The sequence below is a fragment of the Lissotriton vulgaris genome, chromosome 9, assembly GCF_964263255.1.
Source record: "Lissotriton vulgaris chromosome 9, aLisVul1.2, whole genome shotgun sequence".
In the NCBI taxonomy this organism is placed as follows: Eukaryota; Metazoa; Chordata; class Amphibia; order Caudata; family Salamandridae; genus Lissotriton; species Lissotriton vulgaris.
This window is the reverse complement of record NC_141697.1, coordinates 777,463,112-777,484,342: the sequence shown is the minus strand read 5'-3', so window position 1 is coordinate 777,484,342 and position 21,231 is coordinate 777,463,112.

Here is a 21,231-nt window from a genome sequence, read left to right as displayed (position 1 = left end):
CACTCTAGGGGGGGAGGGAAGGGGGTCAAGGGGGGTGTTGCAGGGGAAAAAAAGAGAGTTCATATACTGAAGTATTATTTGTTTTTATACTGACACAGCTATGGAACGGACAATGTTACAGTTAACACCTTGGCTGCTATGGGTTTTCCCCTCCTGTGCTTCTTTGTGAGCTTTCCCATTATACATGACGAGCTCAGCTCGTCATAAGCACAGCTCAACCGTGCCTCATGACGAGCTGAGCTCGTCATGAGCATCAAAGGGGTTAAAAGGCTTTTTCGCACAAAAAGGCTGTTTCAATTTTCGCCATCCTGCACCTGTCACTTTAAAGTTCAATTAATATGTTTTTGCTCCTATCCTTCCTGCTTTGTTGCTATTATAAATTCCCTGCTCATTTGCGTAGCTGCACACAGAGAGGTCAAGAAAAATATGTTTTTCTGCTGGTGTACAAGTGTGTTGAGTATTTGCGTATCTGCTAATTTGCTCATTCGCGCAGGGAGAGGTTTACAACAACATAATGCTGCTTTTTTTTTGTTTGTTTCGATTATATATTTGTGTCTATTCGCTCATTTGCGTATTTGCACAAGGGGAGGTTTAAACCTTTACGTTTTGCTGCTATTATACAACTGTGCTGCTTATTCGCATATTTGCATAAAGAGAGATCTAGATCCTTTGCTCTATTGCACATATATGCTGCTTTCTTTTGCTTATTTTGCACAATGAGAGGTTTAGAACAAAAAATGTGTTGTAGTTTTACTATGACTATTTTCTGCTATAATATATGTATGCTACTTTTTGCTTCTTTGCACAGGCTGAGGTTTAAAATTCCCCGGGATATGTTTATTTTTATATTACCTGCCGTCGTTACAGATGTTTTTATATTGTGATGAATAAATAGCATGTTGAAGATTATGGGCCCGATGTAGGTCGCCAATTACCGATCAGTAACGGCCGAATTCGGCTGTTACCGACCGCTATTTGGAAATGGACATGCAGGTGGCATTTAATTTACAGAATCGGTATATTTACTGATTCGGTAAATTTACTGATTTTCTAAAATACTGAATCGGTAAATTTACCGAATCGGTAAATACAGATGTAGGTGGCACTGGAAACAGTGCCACAGGCCATTACCGATTTGTTATTTGCCATGTAATACTATTACATGGTAAATAACGAATTCCAGTGTACATGCACATCTGTGCAAGTACACTTGTGCCATGTGGCACACAGACATGCCCTAAGGGCATGTATGTGTGTCACATGGCACACAAGCCAGTAACAGGGGTGCAACAGGGTGTCAAAGTGACACCCTGTCCCCCTTGTAAAATCGGTAATTTTACCAATTCGATAATTACCGAATCAGCATTTGCTATTGAATCCTATGGCTTCAAGGCCCATAGGAATCAATGGCAAATACCGATTCGGTAATTACCGAATCGGTAATTACCGAATCTTACCGATTCGGTATTTTTACCGAATTCTTTACCTACATAGCAATTACCGAATAGTAAATACCTATTCAGTAAAATTCGGTATTTACCATTCGGTAATTTGCTATTACCTACATCTAGGCCTATCTCTTTTAAAGCGAATGGCTTGAATAATGTTCGCAAAAAAAACGCCATTGAGTGCTGGTTAAAAAATCTTCTCCCAGATGTTATCTACTTACAAGAAACCCTCTATAGAGATCAGGCTGAGTCAGATAAATGTTTTAAGAGCTGGGTTGGTTATAAGATATCCTCAACAGCTGGGATGGCGCAGAGAGGAGTATGTATATTAATAAAAAGACATGTAGACTTCAATCTGGAAGGGACACTTTTAGACCCCAGAGGTAGATGGGCAGTTGCGCATGGTAAATTAAACAATGCAAACATAATCTTTGCCACAATCTATGCACCAATTCTAGACGACCCTCTGCCAATTCTACAGATAATGCATGCTATAACAGGCCTTCCTGGACCAATAATATGGGGGGGAGATTTTAATTTTCTACAAAATTCTTTATTGGACTCCTCCAAAAAAGATCGCCGCCAGAACAAACCCCAAGTTGTTACGCCCATCCAAAGCTGCAAACTAGACATTGACGTTATTGATAGTTGGCGTTTCTTTAATCCCCTTAAACGAGAATATTCATGCCATTCAGCAAAGTATAACTCTGCATCCAGGTTAGATTTTTTTTTAACATCTCATGATTTAGAGATATATAATTAAGTCCATCTACCAAATGCCTTCTCAGACCATGCAGCACTTTGTATGGAGGTAAAATTGGGGATACACGATGCAAGGCCCTTAAGAAGATGGTTTTTTAATAAATCGAATCTCCTAGACCCACAATGGTGTATAGATATGGAAGAAGAGATTGAGCAGTTTTTTGCACAGAATAGAGGCACAGCCCCATTAAATACGACCTGGGATGCATTTAAGGCCACTCTACGGGGTATAATAACGTCTAAAGATATACCAAAGCAGATAGCTAGAAGGGAGGAGAAAACCAATCTACAAATTGAACTCACGCAGGCAACCCAAGAACACTACAGGGTTAGGTCATCGCTCTCTGGGCAAAAGCTGTCTGAGGCAAAGTGTAGGATGAAGGATTTTTATTATGACCTAGGCGAAACTAATAGCAATCTCTATGCCCAAAAGATATACAAGGAAAGTGAATACACAGGGAAGCTCCTGGCCTGGCAAGCCAAAGAAAAACAGGCTCGATATAGGATAGACCAACTAACTGACCCCATCACCAAATTGCATGCCAAGACCACTGCCTCTCTTGGCGAGTTGTTTTTGAAAAATTACGAGGGAATCTATCAAGCAACTGAAGGGGCTACATCTCATTCCAATGGGGTATTTTTTAGAGTCACTCGCAAAACCTAAACTAGATGATGAGGGCAAGAAATACCTCATAGAGGACTTCTCAATGCTTGAACTAGAGGAGGTGATTGGCTCCTTCCCCCATGGTAAGACCAATGGCAATGATGGTCTTCCTATCGAATCTTTCAAAAAATTTGGAGGTACCCTGCATAAAGAGCTTCTGTTTTTAGTTAACTAATTACTTCAAGGAGGTCTTCCACCGGACTCCTTTCATTCAGCTGTGGTGGTTAGCATTTAAAAAAAAGGAAAGGTCAAGGAAAATTTAAATCCGTACAGACCCATAAGTCTTTTAAATACAGACTATAAAAGGTTTACAAAACTTTTAGCAAACCGATTAAATAAAATAGTGGGGTCTCTAGTAGCCCATGATCAGTGCGGTTTTATTGCTGTTAGGCACCTTCATTCAAATACAAATTTTTTATTGGAGGCACTAGATTATTTCAAGATTAATAAAGTGAAGGCTCAAATCTGGCTTTTAGACGCGGAGAAAGCCTTCGATCTAGTGTCATGGGATTGCCTTTTTGCTATTTTGCACAGTTTTAATTTCCTGATTGTTTTTATTTCTCTTTTAAAACAACTTTATATGAATTCTAGGGCACAGATTATCATTAATAACACCAACATTGGGACATGTCAGGTGACTAGGGGCACGCGACAAGGATGCCCCCTATCGCCAATTTTATTCGCGTTATTTATTAAACCGTTGGCGATTGCAATTAGGGATACAAGGACCGACACTGCCCCAGTAGTTGGAATGACAAATATAAAATTATACACGGATGATATTGCCTTTTGTTTAGATTCTAAACCCTCAAGTCAACTGAAAATTTTAAAACTTTTCTCTGACTTCCAAAACATTAGGGGGCTACAAGATCAATGTTAAGAAAACGGAAATTATTTTAGCTTACTGCACTTTAGACACTTTAGTACCGGAATTCAGGCAGATTTACAACACATGCCCAAAAAGATATCTGGGAATATTTATATCGGACAATTTGGAAGACCTGCATTTGCTAAATTTTTTACCTCTGTTAAAAAAGGTGGGGTCTCTTCTGGATCATTGGAATTTATTACCCTTGTCTTTAATGGGACGGGCAGTGTTAGTACGTATGTCAATTTTACCTCTTTTTAATTTTCTTTTCAGCGCCGTAGCCTGTGCAATCCAGGCCTCCTTTTTTTAAAAAGTAGATGCTTTGATCTCCTCTTTTCTCTGCGCAAAAAAATCTCCAAGACTCGCACTCAGCACTTTATATCTTCCATCTGCACAAGGAGGGCTGTCCCTCCCAAATATTAGAGAATTTTATTTTGCATCTTTTGCACACCATAGTTTTAGTTTTTTTTCCTCCAAAAACACACGAGGTAGACAATTTTTTTATGAAGAAGATGCTGTCAGACTCAAAAATCACTGACCCGGTTAGAATTACGAAAGATCCAAAAAAAGTTCGTTACAAGTCCCTACAGTGGATTTTCAAACAGAAAACTCAGTTTTTGATTTTTTATTGTATCCCCAAAATAGGTAACACAACAGATCTAATTAACTTCAGTTTAGGGGAAGAGGGATGCATGGACAATAGTATAATAAATCTCTGGAAGGAGAACAGCCTTGAGAAAATTGAAGACTTCCTTATAGGTAACAGGTGGAAGTCTTGGGATGAAATTTCTAGACAGATACACCACTCCCATACAATTCTGAACTAGTCATTTCTTATGCTTAATCCAAAACTCAGAGAGCTCGATATAGGAAATGTATTCCATAAAGTAATTATCTCTACAGCTCTGAATAATCAAACACAAAAGAAGATGAGTATGTGGATTAAAATATTAAAAGAAAACAAAGGGCAGGAACTCTCTAGTAAGATGATTGAGAGGTGGAAAAAGAGCGAAGACATTGAAATTAGCCAGCAGATATGGGATAAAATAAATAAATTTAATAAAACCATCTTTCGCGGTGCTAATTTTAAACACATGCAATTTTATAATAAATAGTTAATCTACAGAACCCCCTCTTTCCTCCACAGTATCTTTCCACATGTCGCCGACAAATGTTTTCGATGTGAAGAAAAAGGCACCTGGAAACATATTGTCTGGGAGTGCCCAAAAATTCAGCTATTCTGGAAGGAAATAGAAAAATACCTCTCCATTAAGTTCAAAGCCACTATAATCTTTGATGATTTAATTCCTGTCCTAGGCTGCTCTTCGAGTTACACTCCATATGATGAGCCTCTTTTTATTGCCTCTTTAATAGCGAAATCCCTAATTTTGCAGTCCTGGAAAACAGATCTTGTGCCAACCTTTCAGGCATGGAAGGTAAAACTATTACGAATCCAGGGCAGGGAAAGAAAATATGCACTGAGATCTGGGGCCCTTAAGAAATATGAAAAGTTTTGGAGTATATTTGAATCCTAGTTTGTTCTCTGTCGATACTTAATTGTAACCACATCTTTTTATTGTTAGTCTGCCAGATTGTTTATATTTATTCACATTGCACTTTATAAGTAAGTTCCTGAATCGATGACATTTGAACATGTTTTTTTATTTGTTATGTCCTGTACTGTATTGATTCTATTACTAAATGTGTTTTGTAAAGTATATTCTATCTTTATGAACTCTCAATAAAAAAATGTTTTAAAAAAAAGTTTCGTTGCATCACTAGTTAGTTGAGAGGTCAGCAAGATACAAATTAAACATTTGGGGCCAAGAACTGTGCTCGTTTCAAACCGTTCTTCGTTCAGCTTCCCTAGTAAGCTGATCTACTATCTTATTATTTAGTTCATTTTATTTATATGCCTATACTTAATTCTCCTATAGTTCATGCTACTCTAATAGAAGTTACTTTTAATAAAATGACAATTTTCAGCTGCCTTTTGGTGGTCTAAATGGATGTTTGCAAAGCAGAGGAAACACATTTGGGAAAGGTAAAAGTAAGACGAAAGAGGTTTAGATTTAAAGAGAAGGACCATTTGTATTTAGCCCGGGGAATTATGGGTCTAAAGGACAGCCGTGCACAGGTGCGCCATCTTCCCAAGTCTGTTTATTCGTAACAACAGACAAATATTCTCATTTGTTTGAGGGCATACACTTCCCTGACGATTTCCGAAGCGCCCTCTCATTAGAGCCTTCATCTGGTGGAAAACAGTGCAGATGGGAGGTAGCTGGGATAGCCTTGGTATACACCGACACCATTAAACGTGAGTAATGGGCAAACGGGGTTGGCCTATAAATAAATCCTTATTTGTCATGTGTAGTCATACTAAACCCTAATAAAGCAGCATGTTCCTAATTATACCGCAAGGTGGCAGCACAGGCTACTACAAGAGAAATATGCCTCCTCTCCACGGCGTCCTACATACCAGTACAAGCTTATCTGCTAAAGTTACATGTAAGATAATTCAGCCATGTTTACAAAGGTCTGCTTCAGAACGAATTGGGGAAATGTGATCGACACAGGGCAAGTGCCCCCGTTGTCTTTAGAGGTATACATTTCCTTCATTTTATATAGGCCACTGATGAATTTATCTGGCCCGATGCAAAGAGTGTCTTGGTGATTTGATGAAATAAAAAACCTAAGCCTTGCTACGGATTAGCCTTTTTTCTGGTTTTATGCAGAAGGGCACTGCCCACTGTCCATTGTTTCTGACTTTGTATCGAATGCCACCTGGTGTGTCTGACACCTACACCTGTATTCACAAAAAATCGGGAAGCGCAACGCTGCGTGAAAATACACATCAATGGGCCCTTATTTATGAGCCCTTGCGTCACTTTTACACCGCCGGTGCGTCACTTTTTGTGACGCACCAGCAGCGTAAAAAATGTGCCTTGTTGCACCATATTTACAAAGTGACGCATCTAGGTAGATGCGTCACTTTGTAAACCCCTGCGCTACATTATACCTACGGCAGTTATAATGTATGCAGGGGGGGCGTTCTGACGCAAGAAAGGGTCATAGAAGTGACGCAGTGAAATCTATAAGATTTCACTGCGCCACTTCTAGGACACAAATGCGTCAATTTCTTATGCCTGCCTCACAGCAGGCGTAAGACTGACGCAGGCCCTTTTACATGGGGCTTCCCCCATGTGAAAGGACGCATTGCTGGAGTTGCATCACTTTTGTAACACACTCCAGCAATGCGTCACTTTTGCGCCATACAGATACGTCAGAAATACTGACGTATCTGTAACTCCTTGCGCCATGATGCGTCATACTGTATATATGACGCATCATTGGTGTCGCAAGGAGGGCGCAGTGAAAAGTGACGCATCGCTGTTTTCACGCAGCGATGTGTCACTTTTCATAAATGAGGCCCAATGTATATATTATACGAATAATTGAAAATTGTGCTGCATAATAAGAATCTCTCAGGCTAAAGCTGCTGTGTTAACGTAATAGTTAAACTTGGTGCTACAGCGCAAAGGTGACCGAGAGAGAACCTGAGAGCAGGGATTTAAAATGAAATATAGAAGTGCAGGGACTCATTATTCGGGGTACCTGCTTGCTCCTTTGAAGTGCTGGTACTCTCTCGTGAAATGTATTGCAGCAGGGCTGAGAAGTGCTGGTACTCTCCCATTAAATGTATTGCAGCAGGGCTGAGAAGTGCAGGTACTCACTATTTAGAATGCCTGCTTGCTCCTGTGAAGTGCCTGCACTCTCCCAATTTGATGTATTGTAGCAGTGCTGAGAAGTGCAGGCACTCTCCCCTTTAAAATAAAGAAGTGCGTCTACTCGTTACCGGACAGTACCTGCCTATTTAAAGCATTTTAAAGATCTGTACTCGAGGCGCTCTAGCCAGAAAGAGTTCCTACTTGCAGACAACCGCCTAATGGTAAACCGCATAAAATGTTACATGTAAATGTCCATGTAATATACAGCTTGTCTAGGGGGCAGGGGGAGCGGACAAGGAAGGAGACCTTCACCTGAGGCAGCGCCAGTTTCACGAGAGGGTGCAGGCTGTTAGAGGAGCAAGCGGAACCAGAAAACCACCGCCAACACCGCCACCAGTCGCGCCGCCGCTCCGGGACTTCAGATCCCGGCAGCCTCAGCGGCGGCACGTTCCCTGACGCGCAACACGCGCCAGGAGGAGCCAATAAACCTGCGAGCCCTCGGTGGAGCGGGGGGAGCGGACAAGGAAGGAGACCTTCACCTGAGGTAGCGCCAGTTGCACGAGAGGGTGCAGGCTGTTAGAGGAGCAAGCGGAACCAGAAAACCACCGCCAACACCGCCACCTGACGCGCAACACGCGCCGGGAGGGGACAATAAACCTGCGAGCCCTCAGCGTCGCGGGACGCGAGCGGGACGCCCGGGGCTAAGCCCGGGCAAAGGGCGGGCCCTCCAAGGCCTGACAAGACCGGGCTGGGCCACCCCCATTACGTGAGCAGCAGTTTATTACACCCTTTCGACCTACGAGCATGGCGAAATCGGGTATAGATGATAAAACAACTGCAGAAGGTAGCTCTATTTTGGGTCCTTTGGATAAATTCTTTTTCAAAGCTACTGGCGAAATAGATAGAGACCTGGCCCTGGTAGAGCGTCGTATCGCACGGCGACAATCCATAGAGCACCTCAAAAACACCATTCTAGACCCATGCCTCACACTTACGCCTGAGGCTCTTCCACTAAATTCGACCCTGACAAATACAGATGACGACCCCTTAAATACGGACAATGTTCCTTTATTCTTTCAATCCTTTTTCCCCCCGAAAAATGTTTCACCTGGCGCATCCCCATTAAAACTAGCCATTAATACTAATACTGCATCTACTGACCTTATTGATCTTGTCACCCCAAACTTGCCAAAGATCGCAGAGTTTGTTGTTCCTGATATAATAGAAGTGCCATCATCTTTGGGGACCCAAAAGTCAACAATGTTTCAACCATCACCTCTTATACCGATGCTAGATAAAACTTCGCATCCCATAAACCAATCTAAAAGGAAACAGGCCATCATTCGATCACCTCCAAAGAAGCGCCGAAAAAGAGGCCCAGCAAAAGTTAACTTTCAAGCCCAAAAATCTGCTAAGGACCTACTCACTAAGGAACTGTTACAAATAGTAGAAGGAACATCCACCTTACCTCGGAATACACTGACCTCTTGTGTCCCTCCTTCAATTAAAGACTTTGTGGACGCAATGGAACACCTTATGAAGGCACTATTAATTCCAATACTCGAGAGAGTCAAGAGAATAGGTAGTCAGGTGGACACCCTTATAGGATCTTCGACTCAAATCCAAGCAGGCAAAAGGTCCCCAGCTGATGTTCCTAGTTCTAAAAATGGAGAGAAAATCCATAACACAGTAAAAAACACCAAGGTCGTAGCAGATCCCCCAAGTTCCACAGATGGAGAGAAAACGCCCAACATAGAAAAAATGACCACGGCCCAAAGAATTAGGAAGGACTTGAGACCTTCAAATCAACAAACAAACCAACAAACAGATTCAGTTAAGATGAGGGCAGCAAATCAAAATCCAGTTCCCCCACCAAAAGCGTCTCTCAATACCCAGGCGCAATCGGCACAAATAAACTCTCTTGTAGCTTCTGCAAGAATGGGCAACACACAAACTAAATTAGATATGACTAAGACTGAACCATCATCTGAAAAACGGCCACGTGAAAGGAATGTTGATCTACCCCCCGCTGCATCACAGAACGTTATTGTTTTAACGGGGGTTCTACCATTATCAGCTACAGGAGGTTACGAAAATCACCATAGCCTTGAAAACAAGGTGATTTTTTGGCTTAGAGAAAATAGACCTTTACCTCCCCACATAAATGGCGATATAATAATGGTAAGAAGAACAAATTGTGTCGGAATTCGCCCTAAAGATATAGAGGGCGACATAGTTATTGTTACCTTCAAGGATCCTAGAGTCACCACACATATCACAGACTGGTTCTCAGGCCTTAACAGGGGCCCAATATCACCCAAACCACTGGCTTACTTTTATCCTGAAGCTTTAATGCCCCCAAAGCCATATCAATCAAAATCCTACTTCGATAAGTTTTCATTTGAACAGCCTAGAAGACCAATCCAAGATAAATATCCCTCAAGGTACGGAGTAAGGGATCATATATTTCCTCCTTATAATGATTATCAACGATTTCCGACCTTACGACATAACCCTGTGGGATATGCTCATGCTCCTCAATTCATAACCCCATCTTGGAACCTTGCTTGTCACAATTATTATGAGCCACTCTACGGTCTTGATGACGTAGAATGACTCTCTCGAAGAAAAGAGGTTGACCGGGGTAGCGAGAAATCTGTGAGTATCACCGCTAATAATTCTGCCTTTCAGGGTTATTCGGATGATGGGACTATTAAAAATCCTTTAGATAACGGGGCGAGAAAAAGAGAAAATACTAATAAATGGGGCATAACTAAAACAACGCCCCGATTAGGTCCAAAACCCATTGATAATACATCCTCTACCCATATGGGAAATAGGAATAAAACATCCAAATTGCAGATCCTTTCATGGAATCTGGCTGGACTTTCCTCGAAAGTTACACAATCAGATTGGATAGATGTGATTAATCATTATTCTATCCTGTGCTTCCAGGAAACTTGGGTGATCTCCCCTATTCACCTACTGGGTTTCCAGACATTTCACTCACCGGCGTCTGTGAGTAATCAGGGTAGACACAAAGGGGGCCTCTGCACGTACATTAGCGTTGCTGTTGGCCACAGGATCAGAAAAACGCTATTCGGAGACTCATTCCAAATAATTGCTATGGACATTGGCCCATATCTCCTATTGTTAATTGTTAACTTTTATAATAATATGACATTAGAACAGTTGGAAAAAGCCGTGGACGACTTACAAAAAGCCCTGCTAACAATCAAAGAGTCCTTTGGGGGAGAGTGTGCAATAGTTTTTATGGGCGATTTTAATTGTCACATCTGCCCAAACGCCCTAAAGGATGTCTGTGATATTTTTGAGACACATGATTTTGATTCCGAAGATGCTACTTACAGTCACTTCCAACACTCAAAATCAGGGGACTTGCTAAATAATTTCTTGACCTCTCTTAATTTATACTTTGTAAATGAGCTGCTTCACACCCCAAGATTCTTCAAACCAACCTTTCATGGTAGAGGAACGAACTCCATCATAGATTTTATACTTTTTTTTCAAAAAATCATGCCTCGTTAATACTCTGCTGGGACACTCTCGACCATCTATATAGTGATCATTACCCTTTGTCCCTAACTGTCGAGCTACCTTCTCCAACTACCAGACAAAATAGCCCAAAGGTTAGTTATGAACAACCGATCAAAATGGGGGCTACTAATGGATACTCTGTCAAATGGGACAAAATTAACCCAATTAACCTTTTGAAAAATCTAGTGAACAAGAGGAGGGAGGAGGTATATATCTGTCTGTCTATCACTGAAAAGCCCCATGTCATCCGTGAAGCTTTCATTAAAATACAGGCCACTTTAAAAGAACTACTGACGCGACAGTTTAAGACAGGACCCATAGTCTCAAAAGGGTGGTTTGACAAAAACTGTTCCAGGGCCTTAAAATCTTTAAAGAATTTGTTGCATCTCACACCAAAACCACTCATAGAAATACGCCAGGCTAGAATTCGATCCCGTCTAGCCATTAAAAATAGAAAAAAGGCACTGAAGGCGGAAGCTTGGCAGAACTTGGTGACAATGTCTGAAAACCGGGACATATCAGCCTTCTGGAAATGCATCAATACCCCTCTCTCATGGGTAAAAATGCCCGAGAGGAGTTTGGACATGGCGATTAATGGCGAGACGTGGGCGGCCTACTTTCAAAAGCTATATAGCAATCCCATATCCTCAAATAACTTAACATCAGAGCTCATTCCTCCATCAATTATAACACCACTCTGGGAGAGTCATTGCAAAATTGTTTTCTCGCATGAGGAGGTTGAGCTGGCTATCAGGGAGAGTCCCTCTGGGAAGGCACCAGGCCTGGATGCCATCCCAGCAGATGTGTACAAATCAGAAATAGAATTTTGGGCCCCCCTACTGACCTCTGTCTTAAACTCTGTAAATGCTTTTGATCTTTTTCCATCATGGGCCGAGGCAATAGTAATACCTATTTACAAAAAAGGAGATAGGCATTCGCCATCGTGCTATAGGCCCATATCCCTGCTCGATACCCTAATGAAGATCGTTGGCCGCATCATCTTGAAACGCATAACCAAATGGACCGAAGCTGAGAACATACTCTCAAACTTACAATATGGTTTCCGGTCAGGCAGAGGAACAATAGAACAGACCCTCAATTTACATCTGATCATGTCCAAATATGTCGACATCAAGAAGCGAAGCTTGTACATAACGTACATAGATCTAACCTCAGCATTTGATTGCGTCCTTCATGATCAATTATGGGACATTCTTGAACAACTGGGGATAGATCCATCAATCCTCTTTTTCATTAAGGCTTTGTATAGAGATGCCGGAGCCAGAGTCAGATTCGGCCCAAAGGGAGAGTGCTCGCCACGATTTAACATCAACAGAGGGGTTAGGCAGGGGTGCATTTTAGCTCCCCTGCTTTTCTCGCTCTATATAAATGCCATTGGCGAACATCTGAAAAACATCGAATGTGACTTCCCAAAAGTAGGAGGTCAATCTATTCCAATCCTGCTATACGCAGATGATGCGGCAATTCTCTCTCAGACAAGAGTGGGACTACAAAAAGCGGTTACGGCTTTTACTGCCTTTATGAATGATAGGGGCCTGAAAGTGAACATAGGAAAAACTTATACAATGCTATGTAACAAAAAGTATAAAAAAATCCCATGCCCCGTATTCATTGAGGATCGAAGACTGGAGACAGTGGAGGCTTTTACATACTTGGGTATTTGTCTGCACAGAAAAGTATCATGGCAATCGGCAGTTGAGAAGAGGAAACTGGCCTTTGTTAGAGCCATTGGCGGGGTTCGAGACTTTGCTGGAAAAATAGGGGGGAGGCCGGTAAAACAGCTAATTACTATATACAAAGCAAAATGCGCCTCAACAGCAACCTATGGGCCGGCCTTTGGGGAATTGATAAAAACATTTCACCAATACAAAAAGTAGAAAATCACTTTCTAAGGTACCTTCTGGCCACAACAAAAGCAACTTCTGTGTATATGATGCACATTGAATTAGACCTGCCGTATATATCAGATATAATCAAAGTTGAGCCCCTTCTTCTTTGGCACAAAATCTGGACCACCCCCGAGACTGCTTTGAATAGAGAAGTGATATTAGACATTTTAAAGCAGGAGGGGGCCAAACACTTGAACTAATCTAAATGGCTGGCTTATGTCAAGAACTTCTTTGAGGAAATTGGGCGCCCAGAGTTGTTCGCAGACCCTTTGTCACTGGAAAATATCTCAAGGAAAATCCTAAGAAAGACCCTAATGGCCCACCTGGAAACAATAAGATGGAATAAGCAAAAACAACATAAAAATATCCAGGCATACCAAAGGGTGACATTGCATAAGGGACTCCAATTATATCTTTCTACGGATTTCTCTTGTTACTCCAGAATGTTGCTCACCAGATTTAGACTGGGTTCCTTCTTTCGTCTTGTAACATTCCCTATATGTAATGACTGGTCTCGGATTCTTTGTCCCTGCCCATGTGACGATACTTCATCACAATCTAATATCCATACCATCCTATTTTGTAGATATTACGTGACTCTGAGGAAAGCTCTATTGAAACCTCTACTCAAGAGATGGGGTGTGAGGTCTTGTAAAAGCGCCTTTGAGCGTCTGCAAGAACTTGAAGATAGGGATGTGATATCTACAATGGAACAGTTTTTAAAACTATTGCTTAAGTTTAGGAAATCTTTAGAATGGTCTGTGTGATATTGATGCTGTTTTTAACGTTTCTTTTTACCTGTGCTTTCTAATTTTTAGCTGATTAACTGATGATTTTAAACTGAAATTCTATGTTTTTAAATTACTGATATTTTTTAAGTTTATTGTTATGTATGCTTATATGATATCTCTTTTTGAATATCGAATAAAGCTTATTCTGATTCTGATTCTGATTCAGCTTGTCAATTGATAGCGCCTGGTTTCGTTTGACAGTAGACTTCGACTCAAAGCCGGGTCGCACTGCTTTAGTTTTACCTGTCTTTGTTTGGACTCTCAAGGGCTTTTCCGTTGTTGTTCCTGTACTGTTACTCCCACTTCCCATGGATTGTTAAGTGTCATAATACAGCACTTTTTCCTCACTGTTCTCTCGTCTTTGATGCCATTATTCCTCTGGTGGTCACATGTTGACTGGCGCTGCTGTTTGCGCCGCTTTACATCGCAAAGCGCCTCCTTGCATTGTGCAAGTGCCTGCCCGAGCTAAAATTAAATGAACTGGACCCGTGCTTTCAATGACTCTGCCCTTGGGGCGTGACCTTGCGTTGTTGCGGATTCTTACCAGTAGAATGATCTGCCAATCAATAAGTCTCACAAGGTGTCCCTTGCGTTGGGTGATGAAGTGCCTCCGGTAGCCCTTGCTCGGCCACCTACTTATTGATAACCGTCACTTTCCCTCTAGTCTCCAGATTGACAGCTCCGGAAATATCTACGCCCACCAGCCAATGCTTCAGCGTCTTCTGACTGTCCAACAGGTGTTGCCAAGGGCCTCACGACCGGTCGCGTAGCAAGGCCCAATCATCTGCGGGGTATTACCTCAGAGGCCACCATTAAGGCTCACTTGAAGACCCACCTCTTCAAAGAAATCATTCTGACCCTCCTCTGCTGCTTTTTCTTTTCTATAACATTAGTTTTTCCCTTTTAGTCGCTTGCTTCTTTGCAACTAGTGCCAGGAGGCCCCGGTTGGAGCAGCTGCCGCTCTTTACAAAAGCATCTAATTCATTCATTCATTCACTCATTCATTCATTCATTAATGAATGAGCCCTGGGGCAAACAAGGAAAATGACCCCGCTGACTGATGCTAGAGTAGCAAAATAAAGCAATTTTCAGGATTCAATGGGATCCTGAGGGCTCAGTGTCCCGGTGCCACTGCACCCGCTGCACCAATGGTATCCATGCCCCTGTTCATTTACGAATACCTCGGTAATGCGATGCTGGTTGCAAATCAGAGTTAGTGCCTAAATCAGGATTTTAACTACTCACAGATCTAACAGTTTATATAGTACGCATTTTACAAGTGATAACTTAAGCATTGTCTGTAAGGGAAAATGGCAAGATTCTGAGGGTAGCAGCTCGAAATGTGGGGGAAATGTGCAGCAATAACATGATATTCATTATTCCAACCCGCGAAACTGGGAATAGGGAATACAACTCACCATATGCTTTTTTTAAAAAAAACTACTACCTGTGTTACTGCACCTCGATTCCAGTGGCACCATGATAAGGGCTTAAGGGCAGTAGTCTTTACCTGGTGCTCTCCGCTTCCTCTCACGTTTTCCCTGTTGCCTTCAATTTCACTTTCTTCAAAAACTGTAGTAGACTGCGCAAATAGTCACTAATTTTAGTATAAATAACTGATGGAGAAACACTTATTTTTTTTTTGTAGCAGTTTTGCACACAACAACTCGACCCGAAGGTATTGGAGCGCTTTTCATGAGCACCGTTACTCTACACAAGGGCACATTCATATTTATAGTAGACAAGGCAGGTTAAGTGATTTTGCCAAGAATCACAGGATGTTGAGCCGACACTGAGACTCAAACCTGGTTCCCGAGCTCTATAGTCAGTACCTCTGGCCATTATGCCACAAACTATACGTTTTCTGACAAAAAATTATTTCAGTTACCACATCCTGGACACAGTTACCTGCTCTTGGTTGGGACTCTTTGGGGTATATTTACAAGCCTCTTTCAGCACCAAAGCCTCACTTTTTTTTTGACGCTCCGGAAGACATGTGTGCTGGCCCATATTTGCGTGGCTTTACACGGTCTTGTAAATATGGCCTTCTTTCACACAGTGCTCTACATCAATGGGGTGTTTCAGGAGCAGACGCGGCTGGCATGACTCGCTGGTGGGGGGAAGGGGTGGGGTGTTAATTCAAAAAAATTTTTTTTAAACATATCTTCGCCTCCGGTGCCACATGCGTCTCTTTCTCTCTGGTCTGTTCCTCGCAGGAAGCAGGCAACTGGTAGCCTCCCTCTCCTCCCCTAAGCCAATCACAACGCTGCAATTGTGATTGGCTGGGACGCTGACCCCACAGGCATCTATGGGGAGGCCGTTTTCTCTATGTAGGCTGCATGCAGCCTAAATAGAGAAAATGCAGAGTGTGCACGACTGGTTTGGTCAGCCCTGGAGACGACCAAACAATCAGCGCCCACAACATTGGGCTAGCCACTCCTCCACTGCCTGGAGCTGGACCAGTCCAACTAAACCCCACCCTTCTGCTTTCTTGCAGTGCGAGAAGCAGAAACAAAAGGGTATTCATAATACCATTTTATGTTTCTGCCTCTCGCACAGCCAGAAAGCAGTGGGGTTTCGCTCCTCCGCCCACGTTTAGGAGCTGCCCCTGTTCATGAGTGTTGCTGTGGATGTTCCCAAGCAACACCTATGGCTTTTTGACAGCCCCATATTTACAAGGATTCATAAAACTGAGGAAGCATCAAAAGCTAACTCCTTTCCAGGGGTGGCGTTATTGTGGCGCAACTAGGAGAAATACTTTTATTTCTCCTCGTTTTTTGCTCTCTGCGGGCTGCATTCGGCAGCATACATAGAAGGAGCAAAGCACCACTAATGATTGTTTTTGTGCAGGAAGGTGTCCCTTCCTACCTAAACACGATCATCCCTGCAACGCAGGCACCTTTGCACAAGAGTGCCTGCATTAGAGCACAGCTTCTGCTTGTGCGTAGGCTGCAGGGGAGAGCACACAAGTGAATATGTACATTGTAAATATGGTGCAACCCTACGTTTTTCAAATGACGCAGCTCAGCACAGCAAAATTGCATGCAGTGCCCTGCTGCAACATTTAATTTTAAATATGCTCCTTAATTCCTTGCCCTAACCTCAGTTCATTCCCAGAGTTAGCCGTGTAACTCACTTCTACTGGATCTGTGACGCAGAGGGGCTCAACATCCTCCTCGGCCCAGTCTCAGTGCTTCCTCTCCAGGGCCTGGCACAATGGAAGACATCAGGAACACACTATCACTAAAACTAAGAGCCTGAACACCACCTGAACTTTGAAAATCCACTGCCTTTAAAACCGAGGGTCCCAGGTATTAGCAGCAAGGCCAATCACCACTTCCACGCATAGCTTACATATCAGTGGTGCAGCAGGCGGTGGCCTCTCAGGCTGGAAATGGAGTGGTCTGTCCAGACAATCTCTGCTGCAGAGGAAACCATCAACCAATGTACATTGAGCTGCTTTTAGAAGAGTACGTGGCCTCCCTGGACTATCAAGGGCGGCTCCTAGGCAATGGCGGAGGAGCATCACTTCACTTGTCAGAGCCAGCAGTTAAAAAATAAAATGATATTTCAATATTGTTCTATTTTAAAGTATCTGGCTCAGCCAGCGTGTGCAGGGAAGGCAAGCCAGGTCATGAGAGGGGAGAGGGGAGTGCTATGCGCACTCTCTAAGTGAGCATGTGTGTTTGCCTGGCCGTCTCAGTCTGATCAAAAAACACATGGTCACTTAGGTTTCTCAAACCCAGCTGCATTGAACTGCCGGGCTGCAGAAACCCCACAGACTCCCTGAACTGAGCAGTGGGTCTTTTCAGCCCCCTCAGGTCAATCTCTACACTGCTCTCCTAGGAGAGCAGTGCAGGGATTGGACAGGAAGTCTGTGACGTGGTCCCAGTGTCTGCTGGGACCCGGAATAACAGAATGGAGGCGTGACAAAGGAGGTGGCTGGCAGTAGATAAGTTTAACTTTTTTTTATTATTAAACTTCCTTCCCCCTCTCTTGCTCCCCACCTCCGCACCCCCTCACCCACCTCACACTTTATTTATGTGGCAGCCACCACTGGACTATAGTGATGATGTCACTCACATCAAGTACCCCTGGGAACCACTGGAGTGACCTCTTTTAGTACCCATGAAAAACGATAACCCCCAGATGTTGGCAGTAGGCCAGATCTCCGCTGCCAATGAAACTGAGATACAATGGCTCTTGGAACAAGTGAGAACTGCATCCATAATTCTCAATAAATTGGACTAAGACTCTCGCCATAGCACCCTACCTCACTATCATTAAAACAGAGGGCTCAGACCATGGTGACAGGCCAGGATCTGACTGTCATTGAAATTGGGGGACCCAGACACTCATCACTTCAGGGCACCAACCTCAATAAAATTGAGAGCTCACATGCTAGCAGAAAACTGCGACCTCAATATCAGTGCACCAAGGACACCAGGCACTGACAGAAGGCTTTGGCATAATTGTCATTTGAACTAATTGTCACTGACACAGGCAACATACCAGAACAACACTATAATTTTAATACAGAGGGCACAAGGAACTGGAAGCAATCCAGAACCCACTTGTGTTAAAGCAGAGGTTCACGGACATTGGTAGTAGCCCATTACTAGTTGCCCACTATCACGGAAAAGGAGTACTCAATATATAACTCCTTTGCCAGTAAAACAAGGGCTCTTTTAATTGACATCAAACCAGAACTCCATGATGGCCTCCTATCGCCCTATCACGCTTCTCTCCACCGACTGTAAACTCCTCGGGAAGATACACGCAAATTATACAACCTCTGGTCCACCCAGATCAATGTGGATTCGTCCCAGGTAGAAACACATCCCAGAACATACAACGCATATTCCATGTCCATGACCAGGTGAGAGAGACACATCCCCGGTCAGCCTTTCATATCCTAGACCTTCGAGAAGGCCTTCGATACCCTCACATGGCAGTATCTCTTCTCAGTCCTGCAACGGTCAGAACTCGGTCCCATCCTCTTAGCGTACACACAACTCTTGTACACCAAACTCACCTCACGTGTCCGCATAGGGAGGTATATCTCGGCGGAGTTTGCGGTCCAGAGGGGCACGAGACAAGGCTGCCCACTGTCGCCCCTACTCTTCGCCCTCGCGGTCGAACCCCTAGCTATATGATTGCGACAAGAAGGGACACACTGGGGCATTCCCATAGCAGACACCCTACATAGCGTCTCCATGTATTCTGATGATCTTCTAATATATGTACGAGACATCACCGAAGATTTAACCCCCATTTGGGCAACGCTAACAGAATTCGCAGAAGCCTCCGGGCTAAAAGTGAATTGGGATAAATCCACAGTGTACCCACTACATCCGAGCCTACCCCCCCTGGGACATATGGCTAGGCAGCCAGAAGGTAGCCCGGAGTGCGGAAGCACCCCGCTACCTCGGAATCCGTCTCTACCATTCCCCGACTGACATATTTGAGGGTAATCACCGTAAGGCACTGGCTGGTATCAGACTGGCAATCGGATTCTGGAGGAGCCTCCCATTAGCCCCGATCGGCCGGGTGGCTGTAGCCAAAATGATAATGGTGCCACGGTTGCTATACCACTTCACAAACTTACCAGTAATCCCACCCAGAACTTTCTTTCGTGACTTAGACTTGCTTCTCAGCGCGCTAATCTGGGGACCCACCAGACATAGAATACCGTTGAAGAAACTACAATTACACACCACGCAGGGAGGACTGGGCGCTCCATCCTTCGAATCCTATTTCCTAGCTGCACAATTACAGTGGTTATCCTATTGGACGGCAGGTAGGCACACAGACGAGATGCAAACCACGACTGATAAGGTGCCCATATCGGAACTCCATCGCCGGTTACTACCTGGCATTACACCAAGACGTACATATCCCTTACAAGTAGCAGTGGCACGCAAATGTATGCAAAGAGTACACCGCATGTCACCACGGACACCCCCTTACTCCCCTTTGTTCCCGTTGGTCGGGTGGCCCAAACGTGAAAACTATTACACAACAAACATGCTTACCACATGGACGAACTGTGACATCACCGAGATGGAGTCCATATTAGAGGACGGACAGCTCAGACGGTTCCAATGCCTTATGGACGACTATGCTCTTCCCCCGGGTCAGTTCCTGCTTCACAGACAACTCCTTGAGAGTTACCAACCGTACCATGACCTCTCGACAGGACAACCAACCACACACCCAGGCATTCACACAGTTTTACATATGGGAGTGGGACGACATTTAAGCACATGGCTCTGAACTCACGAACAAACCATTAGCAACCTTACGAACCACACGGGAGGAAGAAATCGGACGTCCGCTGCATGAGAAAGAATGGGAGAGGGCTCTGGAATATCCCAAGAAGGTGTCCAGAAACGCACGCTTTAAAAACATACAATTCTACATACTCCATAGAGCGTATCTGACACCGGCACTCCTTCAACGCTTCTACCCAGACACACAGTTCCTTTGCCCTAGATGCCAATCACAGGAAACAGACTTTCACCATATGTTCTGGAGTTTCCCCACAATCCGACCATACTGGCAAAGCATTCATGACTCTCTTAGAGACCTCACAGGGCTTACATACATGAACACATGGGAGGCCAGTGCACTAGGTATTTTCTGGAAACAGAAGCAATATAAAGTACACATCAGATTTATTTCACTAGCCATCTTACTAGCTAAGCGGAATGTGGCCATGCACTGGTGTTCACCCACAGGCCCCCCGCTCGCGGCATGGGTGGGAGCGATACACAAGTGGGCTGCAGCAGAGGAAGAAGTGTTGCCAGAGGAGGAGGTGAAGGGGATATGTAAGCACCCCATCTCCATGGACTGGGCGCTATTCCTACACTGATTCAAGCAATCGACACCTGGTGAGGACCAGGACGGTGGAGCGCTCCCGCCAACGGTCCCACCACCACAGGTGCAGACCACAAAGGCACATACCGGGCCTCCCCTGGTAGCGCGATCACACAGCTAGCGGGCAGTAGCACCACACACCCCGTCACACTAGATGGCCGAATGTTGGAGCCAGACCGACCATTATCTCCCCTACATCGCCAAAACACACAGCTGTATAGATTAATGAGACATGGGCCACCCTGATGCCGCATCCGACATCTGATACCAGTGCCTGCAAATTCCATGAACTAATTCCCAGTTTTTATACCCCTGTTTTGTAAGGCATGCACAAAGTCTAAGACCTCACTGTTAACAAACTGTCTATCGACCAACTCCATTTATGGATAACGCTATACTTTGATATGAAATGTAACATGCACTCCAACTGAATGAATTCTCTCTTTGACATTTATCACTATAAACTATAAATGCCAATAAAATATGTAAAAAAGAAAAATCAAACCAGAACTCCATGTCCAATGGACTGACATCGTGGCGGACTGAGATAGTGACATTTGACCAGAACTCCATGTCCATTAACCAATAGACTGACGTAATGGCGGACTGACATTTTGACATCT